The 25,620-nt window shown below is 38.9% G+C and overlaps 1 long non-coding RNA gene across 2 annotated transcripts in view; it reads left to right on the top strand.

The window, feature by feature from the left end:
- LOC140327644 (uncharacterized) overlaps positions 1 to 3,642 on the top strand; it is a 35,723-nt gene extending 32,081 nt beyond the window's left edge. The window contains exons 2-4 of one of the 2 annotated variants that reach the window (XR_011920058.1): positions 2,035 to 2,163; positions 2,832 to 2,955; positions 3,488 to 3,642. This is a non-coding gene — a long non-coding RNA (uncharacterized lncRNA). Of the gene's footprint in view, positions 1 to 2,034; positions 2,230 to 2,831; positions 2,956 to 3,487 lie in introns of both variants that reach the window. The other variant, XR_011920057.1, reaches the window with a different exon arrangement.
- The last annotated feature ends 21,978 nt before the right edge of the window (positions 3,643 to 25,620 follow it).

Genomic DNA, 25,620 nt, shown 5'->3' with positions numbered 1-25,620 from the left:
TGGGTTGACAACATTTCCTACACATCAAGGCAAAACATGCGGAATGCATACAGTTACAAAGGTGCTGAGAAGACATTCTTAAAAGGTGAATAAGAAAAAAATGCCAAAAAGTAGTTTTAGGGTGCAAAGGAAGTATTACTATTCAGTACAAGGAATTAAATGCAACATATGAAATAAGTTCTATTATGCAGCATCCATACATATGTGGTGTAGTCATATTCCTATTACCATCAAGAGTAACAGCTTGGATGCTCCTCACTGCTGCAATCCAGTCTACTGGAGAACCCACTCTTACCTACTTGTATGAGGGAAATAAATGCTCAATAGAAATGTATTAAATAATTATTTTAAATCATTGATTCCTGATTACGGAATTGAGATAAAATATGGAGGGGTACATACAGTATGAAGATTCTGGATAAATGTAGATCTGTGCTGACTTGCTGGAATGGTCTTCAATGCTCAGAATCACCAACAAGTGAACACACACAATGGAAGGAAAAGGCACAGTCTATAGTACTTTATGATGGGTGATTGGCAAGTGACCTTTAAAAAAAAGAGCTCAGTCAATTAGGATAACTACAAACACCTGCTGATAGACAGGACACCTGAGGGTATAAAGGGAATACTGGATCAGGATTGTGGACAATGAAGAAGAAAGAGCTGAGACAGTGAACTGGATTCTAAGCAATAGATGCTGATGAAAAGTGCCCAAAGGATGAGGCAGCCAAGACTAAATGCTCCATGGATGGAGGACATGTGGCTTTAAATTATCGTCCATGAGGTACATTTCTAAGGGTTCTAACAATATCCCAAAACCAGTTTACCAAAGACCAGATTTTTTTTCTTTTAAAGTTTTTAGTTTTGTCCTTTTAATTTCCTATCACCTCCAGATCAAAATTAAGAGGTTAAGAGGTTCTTTCTCTATTCTGTCCACAATGAAAAAGCAATCATTTTGCTTAAATTTGGATTCTAATGTCATCCATATTTGTGAATGTTTTTTTATTATTTTAATTTAATTTTTTTTAGGTATAAGGGTTAAGTTGAACCTTGTGGTAGGACTGGTTTGGACCCACCATTCTCTGTTTCCATTCACTCATAAGGAAAAAAGCAGATAGACTTAAAAAAAATTGGCATGGCCAAACAACTTTTACCAATGATTACCTTTTCAATCGATATTATCCATTGTTAAAGCACATGATGGGCAGTGGTCCCATTGGCTGATGCCAGTTCATGCCAAGTTATCATGATCCATTCCATCAATACTCAATGTCTTAAAAATCAACACCTAACTGAAGTTTTTCCTGCTAACCCCTTTGCTTTTATCAAAGCAGTGGGTAAGGGATGGTAGCCAGGGCTTCAATAGAACACAGAGTTTGGCAAACTTGGAAAAAAAAACATTCTCCTAACCCTAGCACTTTTGCCCAATTTTTGTGGCTATCAGGCATTTAATGGTTGAAGTAGAGTTAAACCCCTATAATGGCTGTGGAGCTGGTGGCAAAGATGGCGCCCTCCGAGGATGCAGTGATAGCACCCCTGGTCAGCACTGCAGGGAAACTACTCATGGGTAAGTATATGCCATAATCAGCACGTATGCTGTGTCTACTCACTGATTATGGCAGAAGTTCACCACCCATCAATAAGTATAGCTCCATTTTAAAGGGTGACAACACTTCGTTCCTGTCTCCCACTTGTGGTAATGCATTGCCATTCCATCCATTGCACTTCCAATAAAAAATGCATTTTATTATCTATGCACACTTTACATAGACAGGGTATATTGTTATCATTAATGGGAAATCTACAAATGTGGAAAGAAAATAGTAGAAAGAAAAATGTAGAAAGAAAAACGATTCATAAAAATAATGAAAGTATGTTTACAAAAACTTAATGAATTATATACTACTTTAATTAGGTATCACATAAAATCAATTATTTTTTACATAGTTAAGATCAATATATATTTATTTTAGAAAAGGTACACACATACATATATTTATTTAATTTTTTTTTTGGTCTTTTTATTATTTGCAGCTTGGAAGATTTAAGCATGATATAGTGAAAGTTTACTTGTAGTGGGCAGACTGTCCTTCTCTTTTGGGAAAAGCTTTCACCGCCGGACCAAAGAGAGTTAACGTCTCATACACGGGACAAGTTAATCAGGTACGCAGGTGGTGTAATAATAGCGTGCTGGAAATTGCAGGAAAGAGAGGATCTGTCATCGGGTAGGTGAGCAGAAAACCTATTGCATTTATACATAATCCTCTAAAAAGGTTTAATTTTCACAGAAGTCCAAGGCCAGATTGAGTTTCATCTTTGGTGGATTGCCTGGGGAAGACTGGGCTCTGGTTTCACAAGATCGACATTGTGGGAGGGAGCGGGGTCATATGCAGCCAAACGATTTTGTAACCCCACAAAAGTTCTGGGATAAATTATATTAATAAAAACTGGTGGCGATGAATATGGCATTGGGAAGGGAGGAGGAAATTTCAGGCCCTCGATGATTATTTTTGTGGTCGTGATGTCAGCACGGTGCCATTTGTTAAGCTCCATCGAAACAGACGGACTTTTAGTATTTCAACCTGTCAAAGCGGCTAAAGCCTGATTTTGGGGGGTCAAGCTAGCACTTGAATATGCATTAACAAAAAATGTTTTGAAATAAAAAGAAAACTGGAAAAGTTATTAGACAAAAAATATTATTTTATTGAAATGTAAAGCCATTGTAAATAAAGTTTGAAGAAATGTTTATTCTGCCTATATTTACCCTCACTGATTTCTTCTTTATTCAATATTTAATTGAATCTTTACGTGTTTAATGTATCTTATTTTAGTTCCAATGACATGGCTCCTGGATGGGGCCACCAAGATGTTGTACATACCTTCCTGAAAACATCTCAGCACAATGCCTTGGTCCTCCAATTAAAGGCCCATAGGCAAACAGTGGACTGTCTCTTGGTAGGTGGAATTCAAATCTTAAAGTGTCTTGATGGGTGGACATCAATCTGGAAAGTGAGAATTCCTATGAAGATTGTATGTTATAAAGTAATGATTGTTAATTGTAGTTGGTAGGACTGGGAAAATGCTTGCAAAACAGATAAATCTGCATAAACACAACTAATATCCAGCACACACGCAAGACAAATTAGCATTGCCAATGGTATACCATGGTGGGATTCTCCACTGAGCTCTCATCATGGGGCCCTGAGCCTAACCAAAGATCATTGGCCTTCATGGGAGAGATTTCCCTTTAGGTCTACTCCTGGTGACTGGGATCATCTGAACATAGGGAGCTTCTGCACCCTTCTAAAACTGGAGAACTGCTCCAAAAACATACCAATAAATTCTTAGCTTTATTTAATTGTATGTATGCCTAAAGAAATTAGTTCTATAAAACATCCACCAATCACCTCATGGAGAAGTAGACCTTAGATCTCAGTTTTATTTTTTATTTTTTTTATTATAATACTTTTTTTTTACTATTTTTCAGGTTTCCAGTTGGTGACACCAGTGGTCCATCATACCCCAATCCAGATTTGAATGATCTATATCTCTTTCAGATCCAAGCTGTTCCTCTTTCCTTCTAAATTGCCCCTCTTTTGGGGTAGATCAATACACCTGTATTATTTACCTATTAAAAAGTGTTTAGTTTGCAATCATCCTTCGCCCAGCCTTTTTAGTTTGATAATCCAATATATAAGAAAGGCTGTGAAAAAAAAAAAAACACTTGTCGATTAGACCAATCATGCTTTATGTTCCTGTTTTCTTTCTGTCTCTAAGGTGGGGGGTATGGACCATGTCTGTGTAATTTAAATATGCAAGCAACATATTTGCCTTAAAAGTGTATGTATGACAGGATAACAATGCAGGAATTCAATTAAGAGAGTGCATGAACCTTCATGGCAAGATCACTAGACATTTATTTATTGAATGCTACAGTTTTGAAAATATAAAACATTACTTTCAGTACTAGTATTCATAAATGCCATAAATTAGGACAACCATGGACTCAGGAGTATGTAAAGTACAGAGTGCAGGGGTCAGGAGTATGTAAAGTACAGAGTGCAGGGGTTAGATGTACAGTATGTTATGTACAGCAATCAGGGGTCCAGTATATGTAATAGTGCAGAGGTCAGGTGTATGTAATAAACAAAGTACAGGGATGATGAGTATATAATATACAAGCTAAGGGGGTTAGATGTATGTAATGTACAATTTGGTGGGGTCAGGAGTTACTACATGTTTTTACATGTACTACAGTTATTACATGTGTAATTAGAATGCAGGATTCTGGTGTACACAACATACAAAGACCGTGCGGTTATGCAGATGTAAAATTGCAGGGGTTACATAATGTGCAGAATGCGAGGGTCAGGGATATGTAACATACAGAGTATGTAATTGATGTACAGAATACAGGGTTTAGGAGAAAGCAAAATGCAGAGTTAGGTGTATGAATTGCAGAGCATAGTTGGATCAGGAGTATATTGTATGTAATGCACATAGGGCCAGGGGCTAATGTATAGAATGCACAGAGTGCAGGGGTCAGGTGCATGCAATGCACATAGGGCCAGGGGCCAGTGTATAGAATACACAGAGTGCAGGGGTCAGGTGTATGCAATGCAAATAGGGCCAGTGTAAAGAATGCACAGAGTGCAGGGGTCAGGTGTACGTAAATCACAAAGTACAGAGGTCAGGTGTATGCTTCATACAGAGCACAAAGGTTAGGAATGTGTAAGGTTCATAGTTCAGTGTTAGGAGTATATAACATACAAAGTGAAGGGGCCATAAGTATGTACTGAACAGAGTGCAGGGATCGGGAGTAAATAATCTACAAAGTGAAGGAGTGGTAAGTATGTAATGTACAGGCAGCAAAGGTCAGGTGTATATAACATACATAGTACATGGATTCACAGTATGTAATATACAGTACAGTGCAGTGTCAGGAGAATATAACCCGCAAAGTGAAGAAGTAGTAAGTATGTAATATACAGAGTGCAAGGGTCAGGTGTTTTATAACACACAAAGTGTTGAGGTCAGGTGCATGCAACATACAGAGTACAGGGATTAGGAATGTGTAATGTACATAGTTCAGTGTCAGGAGTATGCAACCTGCAAAGTGAAGGGGTCTTAAGTATGTAATGTACAGAGTACTGGGGTCAGGTGTAGGTAACCTGCAGAGTGCAGGAATCAGAAGTATGTAACAGAGTGCTGAGCATTACTTCAATGGACAACAGCGGAAAATTGTGACCCCCTACCTAAAGCTTTATTACCTAAGCACCGGTCCAGAAGGTTCAGCTTTAATGTAAGTGTAAGGGTAAGTTACGTGTAGCTAGTTACAAATGCAAATATTCAGCTTTTTTTTTTTTTTAATTAGAATTGATTTAATTTGCAATCATAATAAAATCATTTTTGGATAAATTAACCTTTTTCTTAAAAGTTAAAAAAAACATATTTCAAAAAATGAATTTTGTCACATGCAATTTTATTTATTTAAATGCGATGCGATATAAAATAAAAAATAAAATTAGTTTAAAATACTAAAATACTGAGATTATTAAGCAATGAGCACTTTCTAAATTTTTATGGTTGAAAGGGGTTAACTGACCTTTTCCTGTACCCCACCCTCCCCCTAAATATTGCCCAGCAGCCTCTGAGCTGCCCACGTACCTGATGAATGTATGGAGGTGAGGGCAGCTGCCAGCTTGGAAGGCAGACAGGGTGTGGGGTGGACTGTACGCGGCCGTGCAGCGCCGAGGCACCGTTTGATATTCTTGGCTGCTCCGTGTTGTTTTTTTGTTTCCCCTTTTCATGGGCCGCGTCCCAAGACAGATTCAGGTGGAGCAACCTCAGGCTCCTGGCTGTCCCAGGGGAGGCCTCATTTCATGCGTAAGAAGAAGAAAAAAATAAAAAAATTACAGAAACTGAACAATCGTTTCCAAAACTAATTTGGCCGGCAGAACAGAACTATATATTTAGCAGGAGGAATACTCACAGGGATGGCTGGACCTTCCAAATCCCTGCACATTCCCTGCACCGCCAAGGCTGCAAATTGCATTGAAAGGGATCACCAGATAGCTTTCTTCTGACTGGACAGTCTGTTAAGTATCTGTCGCATCCAATCAGAAATATTCAACAATATAGGTAGGGATAAAGAAGATTTTGAAAAATTGAGTTCATGTGGTTACAAATATAATTTCAGTATTTCAAAATCTGCTACTTCATTATCCTGCCATGAAGATCCTTGTTTGGGGCATGTCCATTATAGGGTGACAAAGCTTGGTCCCTGTATCTTTTTCTGCTCTCATTTTGTCACCTTGTCAAAAATAAGGGTTAGGATAGAAACTAAAAATTACCATTTCAATACCAAATTCACATGGGAAACCCAACAGGGGAATAACATAGACGGTTAGGGCTATGGGAAGGGTAAGTTTTAGGGATTCCTAGAGAAAAAGTTTTAGGGTGTTGGGGTTACAAAAATGGTTAGTTAGGGATTCGGGGAGGGTAAGTGTTAGGGTTATGGGGAGGGTTGTTTAAGTTATTCTGGGAGGGTAAGTGTTAGGGTTACAGGAATGGTTGGTTTATGGGGAGGGTTGTTTAAGTTATTCTGGGAGGGTAAGTGTTAGGGTTACAGGAATGGTTGGTTAGGGATTCGGGGAGGGTAAGTGTTAGGGTTTCAATAATAGTTAGTTAGGGATTTGGGGATAAGTGGTTAGGGTTATGGGGAGGGTTGTTTTAGTTAAACAGGGGGGGTAAGTGTTAGGGATACAGGAATGGTTAGTTAGGGATTTGGGGAGGGTAAGTGTTAAGGTTATGGGGAGGGTTGTTTTAGTTATTCAGGGAGGGTAGGTAAGGCCATTGATTGGATTACAGGGAGAGTTTGTATCACATGGAGAATTACTATTGGGAATTTAGGGGGAAGAGTGTTAGGGTCACGGGAAACACGATGTGAGGGTAAAATGGGAAATTAGTGTTAGGGTTACATAGTTGATATGAGGATTACATAGAAGATTTAAGGTTAGTTTTTGTATAAAGACAATGGTTAATAATAGGGAAGGGATTAGCGTTAGGGTTGCAGGGAAGGTTGCTGTAAAGATTACAGGGAGGGTTAGTGTTAAGGTTACATGGAATTATATTGTTAGGGTTACAGGTTCGGTTAGTTTTAGAAGAAGAATTGGTGTCATTATTAGGATTACAGGGAAGGTTAGTATTAGGATTACAGGGAAGGTTAGTATTAGGGTTCCATGGAATGTTAGTGTTAGGGTTACAGAGTTGGAGTCCAATGGAGATAGTCTCTACTACTTATCATACCTTTGGTTTAAATTGATGGGTCTACTTGAACCAGATTCACAAATAAGTTACCACTCCTTTACCTTCCCTTGCATTCAGTTTGGGGGTTGATATTTGCTCCCAAAGCTATAGCCCCCCCCCCCCCCCCATAACATGCAATATGTCTCAGCGCTCTCCACATTACGGAACATGCGGCGCTCTCTCTCTCTGTGGCTTATTCCCTGTAAATTGTTTAAATCTGTATAAACACAAGTGAGGTAACACTAATTACTCCTCGCTCCGGCTGCTACCAATAATTTCTCGGGGAAAAAAAAATACCAGAAAAAATTTTGTGAGAGAAATTAGCTGGAACTAGAAAATGGGTCTATTTTTTCACCCCCCTCACCCCGACTGCAAACAAATCGCTGTTTTCTGCCCCCAATGTTTTCGCAGGTTACGGCTGCTGTCGCCGATTTGTCTGGACGGCAAAGGATCCAAATGGGAGCAGACTGCTCCGGCGGGGCAGGCGTGTTATGAAAACGTGCCGGTGCCAGTTTGAAGGTGATGAAGGAGGTGTGCGCTGTCAGAAGCGGGGAGATGCGACATCATTTCCGATTAGCGGGCACTGTAAAAGAAATTGCTTGTATTTTTTTTTTTTTTTTTTCTGCTGCAGGTAACATTGCGGTAAGTAACTGCAACAAAGAGGGAGTCTTTTTTTTTTTTGTATAGGATATAAAAGAGGTTTCCTACTTTATTTTAAAATATACTCAAAAAGTTCGCCCATACTATCGTTCACATTTTTTAATATGTGCCAATTTTTACCCACTGTGACGCTATCTCTAACATAGCAGCCATGCATTAGTATTGCATATCCGTGAAAGGCTGGGATTGGTTTATTGGCTCACATTGGTGCACAGCATTGGATGGCAATAACATGGTCTCCTGTAGGTCCACCAGCATTCCTTTGCTTTCGTTGGGTCCGTGGTGGTTTCAGTTTAATGGTTCCTTCCCTTACTGGGTCTGAGCTGGTATGCAACTTCCTATGACAGCTTACATGACGAGGGTAGCTCGGACCTTCTAGCCCGTCCTTCACCACCACCATCAGAACCTCTGCCTCCCCCCAGGCTCCCCACCTGAATACCAACCCTTCCCCCATCATTAAATACCCAGACACCAATCTTGGATTTAAATTGGCTGGCAAGCAGCCGTTTAAATAAATTAACCATTCAAGTAATTAACAAATATCCAATAATAAATAAATGACGAATAAAAAAATACATTTATACTTTTGATATGCAAGCATACATTAAAATAACATAACACTCCATTATTATTATTATTACTTAACCGGGATTATATGACGCAAACATATTACATTGAATATAACCAATTTAACCAACAACCTAATTCCTCCCTATTAATAATACCTAACCATACCAACAATATCCATAATGTTATCAAACTCCATACTCCCGGTTTACACCCAAACAACCAGGCTGCAGGTCTCAGAAGGCAAAATCCGCACCCAACAGGACTTTAATTCTTCCAACCTTGGCCCCTAGCCGCCCAGCACCACCTCAGGAGCCATAATCATTTGTTCACCATAAAGGGGGAGACCCTACCAAAGAATATGCCCCCTGCCAAATTCCACCACTTTACCAATGCACTGGATCTTTGCCTTCCAAGACCCCAACCACTAAAATTAAACACACTTTCAAATTATAACTATAAAAGGGGTGGGTGGGCAGGAAACTTTTTTTCACTTCTGTCCTGCCCCTTTTAACTCATCCTATTCCTAATCCCCTCCTACCCCACGCTCCATACTAGCACAGCCCCCTCTAGCCTTACTACATTTTAATAACCCTAACACCCCTGGGCTAGGCCTCCCACCCTCCCATGTGGCCCTGTGCCTAAATTCGGGCCTCTCTTACAAGCTGCAAAATTTTAGACAATTTGCTCTGTCAAGTTATGGAAACATGCGCTATACACAATTTGTCTTTCATTTCCATAGACCCCAAAGCAGCAGTTAGAGGTTTACTGCATGACCATAACACCCTGATAATACCCTTATATTGGGGCTTCTGGCTGTGTGTCTTCTGGAGGGAGAATAGCAACCACAACTGCAATGCAAAACCGCATGCAAACATGTTTGCTGCAACGCTGATTACATACTGCACCCAGGTGACATAAAAACAACAAATACAATAATAAAAAAAAATTTAATAAATGACAAAATAGCACAAAAGAAAAAATAGCCTGCTATTGTGTTAAACAATAAAAAAATAATCTTGTGTTAAGATTAAAGTTCACAGCAGATGAAAAGATTTGCAGTGAATAGCCGGCCCTGCCATAAGGTTGGAACAAGAAATACTTCTGTACCAGAAGAGCTTGATTTTTGCAATGCTGAAACTTTCAGCTATGGAAAAAAGTTTACCTAGTATGGAGCCCAAAAAGTTCTGATGAGTAGCAATGGTTGTGCCGTTGGACTATAACTCCTTTTGAGCCATAACTGGAATGAAAGTTGGTTCGAAGTGTTTAAAAGATAAAAAAGTGGTGGGGAATTTAATTTCTATGCAGCAAGTCAGAAAAAAGAAACACCCAGTAGTACCTACTAAGGGTCAGTTGTTTTGGAGGGGGCAAATTGGACCCAGGGCTTCCACCTTCTCCATGACCCCAATGGACATAATGGGCCTGATTTAATAAAGCTCTTCAAGGCTGGAGAGGATACACTTTAATCAATGACGCTGGGTGATCCAGCAAACCTGGAATGGATTTCTTCAATGTCATTTGCTATTTTCAAGCACGTTTTGAATCCTGGACCAGATCCATTCCAGGTTTGCTTGATCACCCAGCCTCACTGATGAAAGTGTATTCTCTTGGAGAGCTTTAATAATTCAGGCCCAATGGCAGGGGATGCAGGGAGCTAGGATGTTGTGCATTTGAAGCCCCAACTTTAAATTTACCCAGGGTGCAATGTTGTTCCTGTACTTACTACTACATTTTATAATTTTTTCCTGGGGATCCCTTTTAATTTTTTTTTTTTTTAATTTCCTTTTAATCACTTAATAAAGGTAATGACTCATTTGCAATCACATCTTGCCGCCACAATTACCAGCATTTGCCGTAAAGTCCACCCAAGTTTTGTTCCTCTCGTTGGAATGTTATCAATTACTAAATCCATTTTAATTGCCTAATCAGATGCATGTTATTAACATTTCCCTCTTAATTACCTGGAGATATTTTCATACGGCTGAGCATTGCTGGCTGCACTGCGTGATGAATGGATTCGTCAGATGGCGCTGATCAAATGCTTGGATGGTATTCAAGAACAATATTTTGGTAAACGGCATCTCTCTGCAATTGTGCGCTCCGGTTCTGATAGGTCGAAATGATGGCGTCATATTGTAGATTTATTTTAGGAGTGGACGGGTTTATATATCAGAATGCTGCTGGGAGGGTTGTAAGGTTCGTGGTCGGCACGCCTGGCTTTGGGTGTCGAGCCAAAAATTGGCAACTGTTGAGGATGACCAGTAGCACAGGAAGGAGCTTGAGGCCCCAGGTAAAACAAGCACGAACTAAATACAATAAGCATGTGTATTCTTTCTTGAATCTTTGAGTTCTTTATGCATTTACTGTGCAATATTCCAGCTCAAAACAACTCCTGTATGTTGTCTCTATGCAGCTACGTAGTAATAAAGACCGGTCACTGCTGTACTCTCTACTTGTGCAGGACGACTGGTCTTGTATCCGCCCTCTCCTGTAGTTTCCTGCAGTGGGTGGATCTACCGGGCCCCTCCCACAGCTCTGCTCGCTGCACAATGATGTTGTCACCACTACTTTTACAAGGAAGCCAAGGTGCTTGGTGGAAACCAAGTGGTTTTATATTATTCGTGGAAAGCAAGCAATATATTTAGACTGAAATGTCTGGAGTTCGGATTTATTAACAAAAAAAACTCAACGACAAAAAATGATATAATACCAGAACCCAGTTTATACTCACCTCTCCCTGTTCCATTGCAATCTTCCTCTTTCTGCTTCTCGTCCTTCTGATCATCAGCCATCTTGATTGGCCAGGCCGGGATGATGTAAGTCCAGGTGTGCAGGAGTTCATTCAGTCCTGGAAGCCACAGGTAAAGCTGCAATGTGCCGGGTATCCCTACAACCAATCAATGTAGCTCAGGGATTGGGCCAGTTAAATGGAGCGATCAGGAAGGTAACAATGCTTATTGCAGAATGGACATCGCCTGTCCCTTTCTGCAGCAAGGCCCAACATGATTGCAAGTTTTTAAAGTAGAACTTTAGTTCCAAATTAAAGTCACGTGTGATTAAATCTGCATCTTTTATTAAAGGGCTCAATGTGCTGCAGTGACACAACCAATGTATTTACACAGTTCCAGGTGCACCTGCATTGCAGAACAGTACAACGTCAAGCAATGCACTGCACTATTCTGGAGTGACATAAATGTTGCATGCACCATGGTATTCTAAAGTTTTTCACATCAAAAAAAAATTTCTAATTAGTGCGTTCATTTAAAAAGATCTCAAAAAAAGAGAAACAGTCCCTGATAAAATAGGGATCGGGTCTACATGAAGGACAGATGGAGATGGAGTTGTAACACTTCTTTCTCTCACTTCTGAATGGCTGAGTCATTTCAATGTGTGAATATTAAGTTTGGCAGGTGTGCAATTTTAAGCTCGCAAGGTGGGAAAAGTCCAAAGTCCCCTGCCAACATTTTAAACAGACTAATTTTTGATTTTTTTTTTTTTTTGAAAAGCGAAGTTTCTGAGTCTGCAAATGTTCAGCTTGGAAATTAGGCGTGAAATTATTTGCATAGTTAAACAAGAAGTTTTTTTATATGTTCCCTGTTCCACATTTTATGGTGCAAAAAAAAAAAACACATAACCTTTTTTTCCCTTTAATTTTTAGAATTATGGTTCAATATAAAGATAAGTCCAAGGATAAAGTTAAAGTCTAATTATAAATATAAGCCATTTTTTGGTGATAAATAGAAAATGGTTAGTGCCCCCTATATTTGGAGAGATTTCTATTTGGCCCCCTTTATATCGGTCATTGCGGGAAACACACGCTAAACACAAATTGTGTGGCTTGAGTTACAGCAGTGATATTAAAAACTCAGTGTTGTAACGCAAATTTTTGGGGTATTTTAGATATGTCTCAGAGGTTTGCCACATGGCCACAGCACCTCAATAGTGCTCCATTCTTTGTTGCAATGGGGTTATGACATGATTCCTGGATATGACATGTTGCTTCTGGCTATGTGGTTGCTTTTGCAACCAAAAATGCATTACAGAACTGCTTACAATTGTGTTTTACTGCTCCAGCAATCTGCACAGGTTCTGACAGCATGACTGAAAGTAGTTTTAGGTTAATTTTACAGAGAATGTTTCCCAGTGTTTAAAATAAGTGTTTAATCACCCATGTTTGAAAATCTCAATCATTTCAATGGCACTGCGCCCTGCTGCATTTGGAAAGTGTTAAAATGCCCATGAACACTCCAAAACAGCCCCCAAGTGGCTAAAAAAAAACTAAAAAAAGCTATCTGTTGACATAAATGGGGCATTTTTGGGGCAAACTCTTTTCTACCACATCTCTATTTAAAATTTGTTTTTAAACTAAAAAAAAAACTCTATGGGCACTTAAAAAGTGTTTAAAATTTAGTCAATGTAGACTTAGCCTTGGGCAGTGGGCAATGCCGGACTGCACACTACTACTCCTATTTATTCCCTATGAGTGGCCATAGGTGGAATGCTACATGTGGCGTTTTGACCATGAGCATGGTTTACGTGCACAAGGGAGTGGTAATCACCCCAAAATCTCACCGTCCATGTAAATCACCCATTAGTCTAAAGGGGGCCCTAAAGTTACCTGAAACTGAATGTAATACACTGTTTATAAAAGCATTAGTATATAAACCATTTTGCATGTAGAAGAAAATTAATGAGATTCATACCTGGGTTTGCAATTTGTGGCATTTGGTGTCTACAAAGTAGACCTTTATATCTCCAGTTTAGTTTTAAGAGGTTACCCCCCCCCCCATACACACACATACACCCCAATCATCTTTATAGTATATAAGTGCAATAATCAGACCTGAAATTCAAATGCGGTCGCTATACTCTTCTTACCTTTCCCCTGCAGCTTTAGTGAGTTTGCTTGGAGTTCTCCTTTATTCCTGCTGTATGACATGTGGTGGCATCATTAAGTAGCTAATTTTGCTCTTTGTTTTAGAAAAACATGAGTGCTAATGTGTCTAGGAGTGAATTATTAAGGAAAATAAAAAAAGAAGACGCTCATTAGCAGCTGCGGTCTGAGATCGATTGTCTTTTAATGGTCCCAGACTAATTAATATCTCATTTGTCAATGCTAAGGAAAATATAATCTCTCACATTGCCAATCCAGGCCAGTAGTGTATTACTCTGGTCTTTAAGGTCCACTATACCAGACCACAATAACATCAGTTTTGCATCAGTTTTATTTTTCTTAGAGTCTACCAGGCAGATGGTTGAATGGTAGAATATTTTCTTTTTGTGAACCTACGCTTTTTAATTGAAATTCCAACGAGACATAGAATCTTGATGGCATTATCAAGTTTTTATTTATTTTAAATTTTTCTTGGATCTCCCATTTTTTAAGTCATTGACAAGTATATTGATGAGCAACTAGTATACAGATCCAGTGATTTGGCTACATACTTGTTTAAGGCAGACACCCAGAAAATAATGCTGGCAGAAGACTAACAAGACCAACCAGCATGAGAACCAACATGAGAGCCAACATGATAACCGGTATTAACTAACATTAGAACCAACATGAGAGGCTGCATGAGAACCATAATATATACCAACATCACAACCAGCATAAAAACCAACATGAGAGTGAACATGATAAACAGAATATATACCAACATGAGTACCAGCATAAGAAACAATATAAGAGCCAGCAAGAGATCCAGCCAACATGAAAGACAGCATGAGAACCAACATAAGAACCAGCATGGGAGCCACCGTGAGAACCAATAGAAGAACTATAATATTATACCCAGCATGTGAAGCAGCATGGGAATCAGCTTAAGAACCAGAATGAGAGCCAACTTTAGAACCAATGTGAGAAGCAGCATGCGAACCAGCTTGAGAACCAGAATGAGAACCAACATAGGAACCAGCATATGAACTAGCATGGGAGTCAGGATTAGAACTGGCAAAAGAATCAACATGAGAAGCAGTATGGGATCCAACTTGAGAACCAGAATGAGAGCCAACATAAAAAGCAGCATGAGAACCAGCTTGAGAACCAGAATGAGAGCCAACATAGGAACAAACATGAGAACTAACATGGGAGTCAGGATTAGAACCAGCAAAAGAACCAACAAGAGAACCATCAGAGAACTATCTTGAGAACCCAAAAAGAAACAAAATGTTTGCCGGCATGAGACCCAACATGGGAGCCAGCAAAGATCTTTCTTAAGAACAAACTCAAAAAGCAACAAAACGAAAACAGAATGTTAGCCAGCATAAGAACCAGCATGAAAGCCAGGACAAGAACATACATGAGAACCAGAATATGAACCAATATAGGAACCAAAATGAGGAGTGGCATGAGAACTGACATATGAAGGAGACTGTTAGTGAGCAGGAGAACCAATGTGAAAGCCAGCATGCGAGCCAGCATGATAGTCCATATGACAACCATCATAGGAGCCAGCATGAGAATAAACCTGAGAACCAACAAGAGAGCCAGCACAGAACTATCATGAGAATAAACCTAAGAACCAACAAAAGAACCAGAATGTACGCAAGCATGAGATCCACCATGAAAGGCAGGATGAGAACCTACATGAGAACCAGCATGAGAACCACCATTGGAACCATTATATGAATCCACAGAGGAACCAAAATGAGGGCCAGCATGAAAACCAACATAGTAATGAGAATGTTAGTGAGCATGAGAACCTGAATGCCAGCATGAAAGTCAGTATGTCATCCAGCATTGGAAGCCAACATTAGAACCAGCATGTGGACCAACCTGAGAAAACCTCCCAAAAAAAAACAGAATGTTAGCCAGCATGAAAGCCATGATAAGAACATGCATGAGAACCAGCATAAGACAAAAAATGTGACCCAACAGAGAACCAATATGAAGGCCAGTATGGGACACAGCATGGGAACCAGCATGAGACGTTGAACTAGAACCAACATAGGCCAGCATGAGAACCATACTATTTGCATTTCAAAATTTCAGATGGAAGGTCAGCAATGACCAACTGTTTTTTTCACTTGTGATCAGTCATCATTAACTCCACTTTGTATACATCAAATATTAAAATCTTGTTTATGATAAACAAACTGCATATACCAACATCCCCTTGTACTTTAAATGCCTGAAATCCATCTGAAACTATATTTTTGTAATTTTTTGCTGGTGGTGTCTGGAACCCCTGACAGGTTTGTCATTGCCCTCGGTTTACCCTCTGGGGGAGATTTACCTTGTTTGTCTTTTTTGGTGACCATTGTCATCGGTCTGTTGCAGACAGAAGGAAGCATTTCCTTGAACAACTTACCTCCCGTGATCAGGATGCAATATTGTAAGTTTGTAACCAGTCACAAGGTGATAGGGTGCACCAAGGATTAGTGAACCCGCCTGCGTTTGGTTCAAAAAAAGTTTGGAAAGTTTGTGGTTACTCATATTGGAGTTCATAGGGAGTGAATCTCCATTCCAGTTTTGGTTATTGGGTTAATGGGAAAACTATGTTCAAATCATAGGCATGGGAATCTGGGCACTGCTATGGGTGACATGCACTGATCCCCAACATACCCTGAGAAGGTGGCTGAATTTGCACTAAATTATCAATCTAAACCTCATCCCCAATGCTGGCCTTCCACTGGTCAATATTTTAGAAAGTTTCAGGGGTCAGATCTGATAAATATATAAAATCAGGGGTGAATCCTTTAGGAAATAACAAATAACAATTATTATTTGATTGATACCGATCAGGTTTTCCCATTCCTTGCCCCGTCCATGCCACTCCTCCTGGAATTGAAATAAAGTAACTCAGTGGAAGGTGCTCAAAATACTATCGTTGCTCAAAGCAGGTGGGGAGAAGCATTGATTGGGCAAAGAATGGGGGTCGTTGATGGGTGTGTGGTGGTAACCAGATAACAAAATTATATTTGGGAAGATCATTCTAACACCTATCATCCAACGTGTGACCCACATAAGGCTGATGTGTGACATTTTGGAGCACAGGCACTAGGATTTAAACCCGGTACAGACATCAGATAGACGTTAAATGACTGATCCTTTGCGATTGTTTCCAGTGACACATAAATAAACAATACAATACAAGTGCTGTACACACAGTGCTATTTTGTTCTATGGAGAGGGAAAGTGAAGACAAGCCAACGGCACCCAACTCTAGTCTCCTCCATAGAGGTGCACAGTGGTCATTCTTGATCCTGGGACAGTAGATTAATAAATAACATCAGGGGAATACTGTACATGTGTCAGACCAGGAGAACCTCTCTTAGGACATGTGTATGAAGCATTACATGATTGTGTTGTCTCTGAGTCGTCCATCAGGAAGTGATATGATGCCGGAACAAGGATGGATCCATGCTGAGCAGAAAACAAACTATAATCAGTACTGTGATCACTGTGAGAAGCTATAAATACCTGGAAGTGTTGCATTGACATTTTTCTGCACACACATGTACGTAACATAAAAATGTATTTGGTGCTAGGTTTATTTTCCCCACTGCACAAAGCTGACCATATTCCAAAAGGACAATGTACAGCGCTGGGTAATGTGTTGGTGCTATATAAATACAGTTCAATAATAATCATACATGGATGGATTTCCCTCCTAAGCAGAGTCCAACAAGGATAACATTATCCTTCAAAAAAAAAAAGAATAAACATAGACGGTGAGACCAAATTACCCCATGATAAGTGGCTAACTTTATTAATAGCAGCCCCCACCTCTGCACCACGAACGGGTTAATTGGCGTGATTTAGAATCATCTTGACAGTTCTCAAATCGCACATTTTCTTGTTAGTTGAAGTTTTGACAGCTCTGGGTTTGAGGTTAGCGATATTAATTCCCTGCATACTTTTCGAGCAATCTCCATTTGTACCCGTCTAAAAAAAAAAAAGTTGAATTTTCCAACAATTTCCCTATTTCCTTTGCCCTGCCCGCACGCCTAACCACCAGCGTGAATGCAGCTCCTCGGTGAAAACTGTTTGCTTTATCTTGAATAACTATATAATTGATTGAGGCGGTGGACAAGAAGGCTTCAGATTCATTGGTGAGATGGAAGGAGCAATATTTCTCGAAATCTGGCAGGCTGGCCCTTTTCCCTTGTTGAAGGAAAATAAATGGCTGAGCAGTGCACTTGCTATTTAGCATCTTAGGTTACCTGGAGAGCTAGCCTGGCTGGCACTCTCTTCTGTTTAATAAGTGCTGCCTCTCACAAGGTCCCGATTGTCCATGCGGCGAGTCGTACGGGAGAAGCAAACGAGATTTAATTACGTAGGACGGCACGGTGGCTGCCGGGAAAATCTTTTATTTGTTTTTACTTGGACAAGGTTTTTCTGCGTTAGCAGCTTAACCGCCACTTACCAAGAAGCGAGGGGGACTAATTAATTGAAACGTTGATTGGATTTTTTTTTTTCAAGTAACAATTTGTCAGAGTGTGCTGAGAATACAAGGCAATAGTTGAGGGAAAGTTTACTTAAGATAATTACAGTTTGTTTGTTGTTGGCTCCGGGCGAGGAGGTGATGATGGGTTCTATAGGTAGGGAGGTGGCTAATGAATGGTAATGTGGAACAAACTCGTTCAGTAGTTCAGTAACAAGAGGCGAACGCAATGCAAAAATCTGAATGGGATTGAATCCAGATTTAAAGAATTCTGCATCTAAATTAGTACTTTTTTGATCGGTATAATACAGCTTAGCCAATATAACCACTGGACTATGACAACAGTCACCATCCGTGAGAAAGGACGGAGCTGTTCCAGACTCGGATCAGAACCTCGATTGTGAACAATCCAAGTTCTTATTTATTGATAGGTATAGTGGGTAACTGGATCATGACAATTGTCAATGCCCAGTGACCCTACTATACATAGTCACATAGTAAGTCAGGTTGAAAAAAGACATAAGTCTATCAAGTTCAACCACTAGTGAAATAAACATATCCCAGATATAAAACCCTATGGACATAATTGATTTATAAGGAAATAAGATATCCTGACGGCTTAAAACTCCTATAATTAGTTTGTCTTTTGAATATATTTACCCTTCGAGATGGGGCATTTATGTATGAGTGGTCTTTGGACATATTATAATCTTTGGGCCTGTCAATAACACGCTGATTTGGAACTTTTATTGTTCGCATTCGGAGTTCCAATCTGATGTTTGAATAGATCCGACCTCAATATTAATATCATTGCTTGCACAAAGCACGGGTGATCCAAATCGAGTTTGTTTCATATTGTTTTTTTTTCTTTTAAATCATGTAGATACATTCCAGATGTGTCGCAACAAATGACTATCAAGGTCTTACATTTCATTTTCTTTAAAAAGAAAAGGTTTGTCCCTTATCAACATGCTGCAGGAAAGGAGCATGGAAGCAGTGGTCTGTGACGCCCCCTGCTGAGTCAATCTATAGCAAAGTTCATTCTCCTTGCTGATTGGAGAGCTTAGCTATGACCCTTTAGGCAAAGGAGGGGTGCTGGACCTCAGCAATGAGACCACTGCTTCTACTCAACAAGAAAGGGACATTCTCTGCAGCAGTGGAACCTTTTTAAGCATTTGAAAACAATTCTTTCTTCATTATAATTATCTCAAACCGTAAAAATGATCCGGAAATTCCACCTGCTCTTGTCATTGGCTTTATTAATACTCAGATACATACCACATGAGACACTAGTTAATGTGCAAGTCTGAAAGCCCACCAAAAAATTGAAAATTGGAAATTGGAAAAATTGAAAAATGTGCAAAATTAGGTAAATGTTGAAAATACTATGTAGTATAATAATAATATTTTATTTAAAATGCACTACCCGTAAACAGTATATTGTCTCCTCCAGCTTCTTTCAGTCATTTTCACACCTAGGTACATGCATTTGTTTAGTGCTAGCTGCACATCATTGCCCTGAACTGGCTTCCTTATGGTGCCAATGGGAGACCATGGCTGCACAATACATGTCTGCACATCCACATGTACTGTCCATAGGAGGTACATGTGATGACAATCCAGGAGCAATATTGGAAGACGGTTGTCACCCTATAACAGGAAGATCCTGAAAAAGGACTCTTATGGCTGCATTGTCAGGTTTGATTTTAAATCATTAAATAAAAAAAATGTTCAAATCATATTGAATATCATCATACAGTCAGATGTCATATATAGTTCAAGCCTTTTTTTTTTTTTTTTTTGGGTGACGCAAATTATAGGTTTTGGGGATCCAGAAGGTAATATACATTAGCACAAGGAGAACATACAAACTCCATGCAGAAAGTGTCCTATATGGCCAGTATGTGAATCTGAGCCCCAGTGCTGCAAAGACAAAGGAGCCACTGAAGCATTATACAATATAGATTTATTTCCCCAAAATCAAAAATCCTACAAAGGTTATTACCACGCATAACATTCATTTATAAAAACAAGCAATACGATAATTCTTGCAACTAGTTTCTGCTCCCTTGCGACTACAAGAAATGCTCAGCCTACTGGAAATAAATATTATCCTAAAATGTAACTCGAGGGGATCTCAATATTCCCCATGGATGAAGATCGGAGCAGGCTGTCACTGCAGAGACGACTTGCCTGGAACAGTTGGAAATGATTCGTGTAACAGATAAAATACAAATTTGTAACACCTCATTTAGCGCTTTATTAAACTCGAGGGGTTTGTAATTGAGAGCCGGGCCGAACAGACCTCTGCAGTGTTCAGCCTCCACGTGCTGCAAGGAGCTATAGAAAGGAACCGTTTTCACACCCCTGTCCTCAAAATAAGTGAGGCCAACGCAAAATTAATCATCGACCCACTGATTCCAGCGTGGGGGGGTCATACCTGGTTCTACACCGAAAAAGAATTTTAATATTAATGGAAAAATGGGCATTCTGCAGTTTTTGGAGAATACGCATACAATATTATTTTTATTATTTTATAATTACTAATAATATTATTTGATTATTTGTTTTACCAATTTTATTATATTATTTAAATTACTATTGATGTTTAAAATCAAGTGAAACTTTGGCCTAGAATTCCAATATTGTGACCAAACTATATTTTTTAATATTATTATAGTACATTATAGGATAGTATATCATTCTTTCACCAAGTTGCAATGTATACTGAGCTATGCATGCATTTCAGCAACTGCCAGGTGAAAGAACTTTCACGCCAGGGACAACACATTATTTAGGTAGTAGGGGGGTATCGAGGAAAGCAATGATAAGATGATAATGATTAATGCACCATGGTGGATTGTAGGTGTGGCCAAATTGTGCCAAATTTTGTTAAAATTGGAAGGGGTTTAAAGCGGCATGGAAAATGTATTTGCATTTGTGCTCATTGCAAAACTCCAACTTTCCATTGGTGTTTAGGCAAAAAAATTAACTCTGCATTGGGCTCGGTATAAAACTTTAACTTTACATATCAGCAGCTCATGATCTCCCTTTCCCATTGTACAATGAAGTCACAGTTCAGTTGTGCTCTCCTCTGCTGCTAGTGAGTAACACTCCATCTTTGCACAATGATGCAGACACATTGGGCCTGATCATTATATATTACATTTACAAAAAAGTAAAAATACTGTATATACTTGAATATAAACTGATCTGAATAGAAGCAGAGTTATTGAATTTTACATGACAAAGTTCTTCAAGACTGAAAACTTTTATTGGATTTGGGCCAGGATTGAAAACATTTGCCAAATATTAGGAAATGATTTTAGGAATTCCATTCCAGTTTGCAGGATCAACCAGATTCCCCCATAACAGTCTATCTTCTCCAGTCTTGAAGAGCTTCAATACATCAGGCCCAATCTATTTTCCCTTACATGGCTAGGTTCCCTCCTTATCTGCCATGCTTCATGCACACAAGCTGGACATCTGTCAGTGTAAAGGGGTATTCTGGGCACTTAGTATTCCTTAAAACACTGCATGCATGCAAGGCTGTTCATTCATTAAGGTGCAGCTAATCAACTTGTCCAAAAATCTCAAAAACGGGCAAACATGTTGGTAGGAGGTTGCAAATGTTGCACCACTGGGGGCTGAGTATATTTGCTATATTTTTCTATGCATTCATAAAAACAAATAAAACACATCTAAGGGAACTTTTTTTTATTGTGCTATTTTTTTCTTTTTTAGTTGTTTATAGTCCTGAGATTTACATAACTCCATCAGACGGCAGAACTATGTTAGGCAGGGCAGGACACCATATTGTTCTGTTGCTATTAAGTAGGACTTACAAGAAAGAAAATAAGACAAGGTGTAGAGAATTTGCTACATTTGGTATACAGATGATATAATGTATAGATATAACAAGCTTCTGTCTTTCAGGTTTGTGAAACCCGTAAATATGGAAATTGCACGTTATTAAACGAGCCTCACTATTTCAGCTTTGCTTTCCAATTATTATTATTTGCAATGAAAACAACTTAAATTCATCCCTCACTCCTGAAAGACGGACCACAGAGACTGTCGCCTACGATAATTTGACTTCATTAAACCGGAGGCCTAAATGGAGGTCTTCCTTTTTCCATGCTTCGGCTTCTCTGCCGAGTCTAAACCTCCGCACAACAGACAGCTTATTGACTTCTTGGTGAGCCTGTAATTAGGGCCGGTGAATAGGGGGAAGGGAGGGGTAATAATATGCACGGCAATAATGTTGTAATGCTTTATTAAAGAGTAGTAATGATAGGCTGCTGAAAAATGACAGGGCCTCTTATTAATCCGTCATTGGAACGATAAACAGGCCCAGCATGAGGGCGTAGAGAGCGGTCAGATGCCCAGGCCGTGTTCTCATTGCTTACAGTCTGGCAAGCTGCTCCCGGTGTTCCAAATTAAGATGTTGTCTTTTCCATTTGTTTAGTGATGTTACCTAATGGATAAATGGACTGCACACTGCTAACCTGGCTTTTTCTGAAAATTGCAAAGGTATTGAAAATAAATTAATAAAACAAATAAAATGATATATATATATATATATAATATTTACACTTTACAAAAAAGAAAAATATACCTTATATACTTGAATATTAACCCATCTGAACATAATCCATATCTACTTTTACCTAAAAAAAAAAAAAAATCTCCATTGACTCAAGTATAAACCTAGGGCACAAAATGCAGCTGTCTTTGTTAACTTTCCAAATAGTAATAAACAAAAATGCCAATAAAATGAATATGAATAAATACATCGTTGGAGTGTTTTTTTTTTTAAACATTGATTTAGAAGGGAAAAGAAATAAAATCACATGGTCTCGGTATATTTGTTTTATTTTTACAGTTGGAAGTGTTTTCTACATTTGAGTTGGTTATGATGGGACATCTTTTGTGCATTTGGGTGAGTAAACTGTAGATGACTCTGTGCCCTCATGTAAAGTGTATAACAAACTCTAATCGTATTTCCAACAGCAAGTTTGTTTTGTTGTACACTTTACATGAGCGCATAGCACCATCTAGTGGTATGACCTAAGTATAAACTGATATTCTTTATTTAATGGCATTTTCAATTACAAAAATCTTGGTTTAAGTGTTATATTTATCCTATTACCCAAAAAGTGAGAGTGCAAACCTAGTGTAAGTGGCAGTAGTAATAACATCAATACTACTACAACACATTACACTACTTGTGTCTCGAGCAGTCTTTCTTGACCTTTTAATCATGGAGAACCCTATAAATAACTTGCAGGTCATCAGGGAACATCTTCTATGATCTCTATATCCACAGCTCACAGTATATTAGTGTGGTGGTCAGTAGGAAGAATGCCTCTTACATTGCTGGCCATTGGTAGGAATGTCACCCCTACAGATAGCCAAAAACATCATTGGTTCCAGTTATATTGACCAGAGAGCTACAAAGTGCCCAATGCCCAATTGTTCAATGAACCCCCAACAACTTCTGGAGGATCCCTAGGGATACATGGCACACTGGTTGGGGTCTAGAGTTAAGCTTCAGTGAAGGAGCCTGAGCATCTATAGTGAAATACAGATGGCCACCAGGTGGATGATCTAAAATTCTTCATATGTAAAATAAGAATGGCAACACGAAACAGCTAACATATTAAATATGAAAGACATATCATAGGGAATATTTTAACAGTTTCTTAAAATACGCGCCCACTGAAAATACATTCCCTTTAACCAATGTGTTACGTCTAGAAGGGCTTGATGAAGAACCTAACAGTGTACATCAATACAGTCGGTTTTTGTACCTCAGTAGACACAGTATGTTTTGTGTTTATTGGCTCGGAACCCCAGACATCCCATCCATAGGCATCAATGGCAAAGTGTACCTACGGAAGGGGCACACGTCAGCTGGCTAATGCTTAAAAAACATAATGGCACCATCTATAGCAAAATAGAGCTTGACAAGCTTTCCAGACTGGGAGGAGCGAGTCCTCTTGGGTTTACGATACATAGAACTTTTTTTTATGCTCAAAGGCTGATAAATGGCTTAGTCATTATTTAAATTTCGGGAAGAAAGCTGCACTTCTAATAGGGTTTTAATGTATTCCAGACTCCGTTGTTTGCACTGTTGGTAGCAACTCAAGCTCTCGTCCAACTCTTGTTGGCCGATGATTTAGAGAACATTACCTAAATGGCTACAAGGATATGACTCTGTCTTCGTTCCCGAGTTATGCTTAACCTTCTCCAGACACCACAAATTTTTGCCAGGGCTGGGAATTGGCAGAGATTTGGTTTTGATATGACTTAAGGAGGAAACCACAAAAAGACTCGCAAGTGCCCTGGCAACTTTTTTTTTCTTTTTCGAGTCTGTGTTTCTTTCCTTCCTTTAAGACTGAGGCAATATCCTTCAGACGTCTCCAGACATCTCCACGGGTTCTCTTGGGTGAAGATTGGCAGAGTGGGAAATGAGAAGACACTTACAGTACTTGGCTGTACCAAGAGTGAGGGAGGCACAGACTGAGGAAGGAAAGAAATGGGGAGAATGATAGAATCCTGCAGATTTGGGGAGAATGATAGCATCCGTTTCTGGAAAGGAGGCCACCGCAATGGGTTTCATGACTGTAGGGCAAAAATCTTGGAGGGCAAAATAAACAAAAGATGAAAATGAGAATTTGGATGATTGTATTTCACTGAAAGGTTGTTTAATTGTTGGATATAAAAGTTAGGGAATGAATGCTTAAATTTCTAATGACAAGTGTTTCTTTGTTGGTTGCTAATCAGAGGTTATTAATCGGTATACAAAAAAAGTTGCATTACGTACAATGGAAGGTTTTGTATTACTGTTTGGAACATGTTTTGTTTTTTTTTGTTTTTTTTTAGTGGAACATTTCTCTTGTTTTCCTTCCTTTTCTTTTTTAATGTCTCATGTTTTCCCCTTTTCCTAACTTTTTACCATCTTCCTTACCTTCTTTTTCCTATTTTCTTTACGCGTATTACTCCTCCCTTTTTTCCTCCCTTTCCCCTATTTCCCTTTCCTCTTTTTTCTTCCCTTTCCTTTTCCTTTTCTTTCTTTTTGCTTTCTTTTTTCCTGTTCAGTACCTCTTTTTTTCTTTTCCCTTTCCTTTCATTCTCCTTTACATTAAATTTCCCTTACTTTTATTTATATTATCTTTTTCTTTTTCCTTTTCCTTTTCTTTCTTTTTGCTTTCTTTTTTCCTGTTCAGTACCTCTTTTTTTCTTTTCCCTTTCCTTTCATTCTCCTTTACATTAAATTTCCCTTACTTTTATTTATATTATCTTTTTCTTTTTCCTTTTCCTTTTCTTTTTTCCTTTTCATTTGCCTTTTCTTTGCCTTTAATTTTAATGTCTTTCTTTCTTCTTTTACTTTTCTCTTTTTTTCTATTTCAGTTTGGACTCTCTCTCTCTGTATATAGACATTTATACTGAATTGTAACATATGTAATGTCCTTCTTCTTTCTATGTTTCCATTGTTACGTTTTTCATTTACTTCCTTCAATGCAAAGTGACTCAGAACAGCCTAGCACATATTTATTTAGTACATAACCCATAAATATCACACTCTCTGGACTGGATACATTTACCAGCCTAGTTGTGAATTTTATAAGCACTTTCTTCCTATTATGTACACTATTTGACTTGTCTTTCATCTCATTATTTACACCGTGTGACT

Source organism: Pyxicephalus adspersus, chromosome 3, assembly GCF_032062135.1.
Source record: "Pyxicephalus adspersus chromosome 3, UCB_Pads_2.0, whole genome shotgun sequence".
NCBI lineage: Eukaryota > Metazoa > Chordata > Amphibia > Anura > Pyxicephalidae > Pyxicephalus > Pyxicephalus adspersus.
This window is presented reverse-complemented; position numbering and strand designations above follow the sequence as displayed.